Genomic DNA, 3,386 nt, shown 5'->3' on the forward strand with positions numbered 1-3,386 from the left:
TCTCTCTCTCTTTTCTCTCTCTCTCTCTCTCTCTCTCTCTCACATACACACACATACTTGCGCACGCACACATCTACCCCCTCTCTCTCTCACTCTCTCTTTCTTATTCCAACTTTTTTTTAGCCAAGCATTTATTTTTCCAGTAACCGTATGCTTTCAACACTGATAAAGTCTCGTAACATTTTTTTCTCAAGCAAACATAGCTTATTTTATATAGATTTACTTATATATTTCCTACAATACTCATCTCCCAGGTATCTTGGGTTTCTTTTCGGATTGTTGAAAGCAGGATTATAAATTACAGATAAACACAACTTGTGTTACATTGAGAGGAATGAGGAGAGCATTTTTAAGCATTTTCTTCGTATTTTTTTATTTCATTTTGTGGTGAGTTAGTTCTTGGCTGTGAGGCATTCCTATGAATTTTTACCATTCCTTGAGATACTTTAATGCGTGTTACAAGTTTACAATACTTTATTTCCAACAGCAATTCATGGAGAATAAATTTAGTTTTTTAAGTTAGACCTTACTCTTTCCATATACCGCGATACTATCGGAATTTTTTGTCCATAAATAGGATTCAGGCCTTCGGAAATTATTATGGGGCCATTAGTTTCATAAAATAGCTTTATCATAAAATATTGTCGCGATGTCAAAGATGACGAATTATTTTAAAGTTGTTATTTTCTTATAAATATCTTAAAACTATTTGCATAGTAGATAAGAATACATATCTTTTAAACATAAAAATCATAGAATTGGGCATATTCTTTTTTACTCTAGGCACAAGGCCCGAAATTTTGGGGGAGGGGACCAGTTGATTAGATCGACCCCGGTACGCAACTGGTACGTAATTTATCGACCCCGAAAGGATGAAAGACAAAGTCGACCTTGGCGGAATTTGAAAATTGTGCATATTGTCGAATATCGAATAAAAATCATCTACATGGGAATAATTTTTAAAGCTAGGTGCAGAATAAGTAAGACGAATATGGTAGCTCAGTAATATCTTAAAAAATTAATTTTTAAAAATCAACAGATTAAGGGCAAGCTGCCATCACCACCAATCCAGTCCCCAAAAGAAAATTTCTTTCATGACCCTAATCAATGCTCCTAGCCAACATACGATCTGTGTTGCATCCTTTAGATGATGAATCTTATCAATATTCATATTCTTAGCCACTTGATATTTTCACATTTGATTCCCAATTCTGATGATTTTTATATTTTGCATTTAATTATTTCTTTGTATAACAGTGCTCAGTTGTTTAGTAAATATTGCTTTCATTATTTTATCACAGTCATAATTTCTTTCTCTTAAAACAAATATCAAGGTAGTCCAACTACGGAGGGGATGCAGTTTGTCAAGTTTTACCTTCCCCTCAAAGCCCATTTGTAAGCTTTGCAGTATGAACAAACATTATCAAAGAGACTCCCTGCATTATGTGGCTGTACAATATACAGGATAGCCTGTTCTTGAAAATTATTGAAACTGGCTTTCATTGCTAATCCTTTAAGAGAATTCTTCCTAGTTTGAAAATTTTTCCTCTGAACTCCCGCTGTAAATATTTGGTTTCGTCTCTCAGCACTTTGTTTGGTGACCCTGGTGTTTCTGTTTGTATCTCACTGAAGTTTGGAAGGTTTCCTATTTGATATTGATTATCAATAAGCAGCTGAACAGTCATAGACATGACTATACATTTTCAGTTGCATGTGTTTTTGGTTGCTCCATGTTGAATTGCAAATTTCTAATGTGATGTTTGTGTAATAACGAAATCAAACCTGGAGTGTGTGTGTGTGTGTGTTTATATTACAGAGACAGTGAATGTGTTTATATTAGAGAGACAGTGTGTGTGTGTGTGATAAAGAGAGAGACAGACAGAGACAGACAGAGACAGACAGAGACAGACAGAGACAGACAGAGACAGACGGGGAGAGAGGGCATTGCAAACAATGAAATAAATATATGAAAAAATCGTATTAATAAAATCTCGTAAAAAACTATCTTGTACCGAATGTCTAATTTTGTGGACTTGAAATATTTAATAATATGCAGAAGACCTAACTGTGGTATATGCGTCAACCTAATTGAAGAAATCGAGTTCTCCTTTAAACAAGGTCAATGTTTAACAGTGAAAAACAACTTCACATGTGCTTAGGAAAACCTAATAACTATGCTAACTTGCTCAGGGTTTTGAAAGCAATACAGAGGCCAAATGCAAAACAGTCTATGCCAGAGGATGACCGTACATAGATCCCAGATCAAAATTCGAGAATAGAGAAAAATAGCATTAAGCGGATACATCGACATTTGCCCAACTATTGAACAACACAACTTCAGAATTTTTCCCCTTTATAAATTCAGGTACAATGCAAACTATAGTCAGTGCATTAGAAAAGAATCATATTTTATCACGAAATATAAACCCCTTTTCAATGCGTCCACCACATATAACACTACTACAAGGGCATTAGAATGATACCCACGAAAATATTAAAAATCGATATATTCAGAATGGTCACTACCCATGAATTTACTCAGAACAATTCCAATCACTACTATTGCAACAAAAGTTCACTTTTAGGTCACTTACCATTTAAGAGGATTCCACCAACATCCTACTTCAGTCATAACACTCACGTATTCTTATTAATCTTCTTCTTCTTCTTCTTCTTCTTCTTCTTCTTCTTCTTCTTCTTCTTCTTCTTCTTCTTCTTCTTCTTCTTCTTCTTCTTCTTCTTCTTCTTCTTCTTCTTCTTCTTCTTCTTCTTCTTCGCCTGCTGCTGTTTTCACTATCAAAATCTAGAACCAATATCTCTCATATTAACTTTTACTTCAGATCTGCTACTACCTACCGAGCCTTCACAAAAATAAAAAAGAGACAGAAAAAAGGAAAATGTCGTACCTATTTGAAGACTATGGAAATATAAAAAAAGAAACACATTTCATTTTATTTTTCCACAGTTTAATTGCTTTATTTTAAGTTGAAAAAGTCAAAAAGACTGAAACCGGTACTAAAATTTTCTTCATATGTATAGTCGAGATTTGCAGAAAAACAAAAGACGAAGACAAGTGTATGAACAACAAGCAGGTGTGTGTGTGTGTGTAGAAAATGCTAAAACAAGGTAGAAAATGCTAAAACAATTTAATCATGTAGAACATTTTAGTATTGGTTTCAGTCTTTGCGACATCTTCGTATGAAAAAAAATTAAATTATGGAAAAATTAAATGAAATGTTTTTTAAAAATATTTCCATAGTTTTCAAATGCAAGGGACATTTTCCTTTTTTCTGTCTGTCTGTCTGTCTATTTTTTACTCTTGTGAAAACTTGGTAGCAGGTACTAAGTACTAACAGTCCTAGAAGAAGAAGAAGAAGAAGAAGAAG

Source organism: Octopus bimaculoides, chromosome 2 (assembly GCF_001194135.2).
Source record: "Octopus bimaculoides isolate UCB-OBI-ISO-001 chromosome 2, ASM119413v2, whole genome shotgun sequence".
Taxonomy (NCBI): domain Eukaryota; kingdom Metazoa; phylum Mollusca; class Cephalopoda; order Octopoda; family Octopodidae; genus Octopus; species Octopus bimaculoides.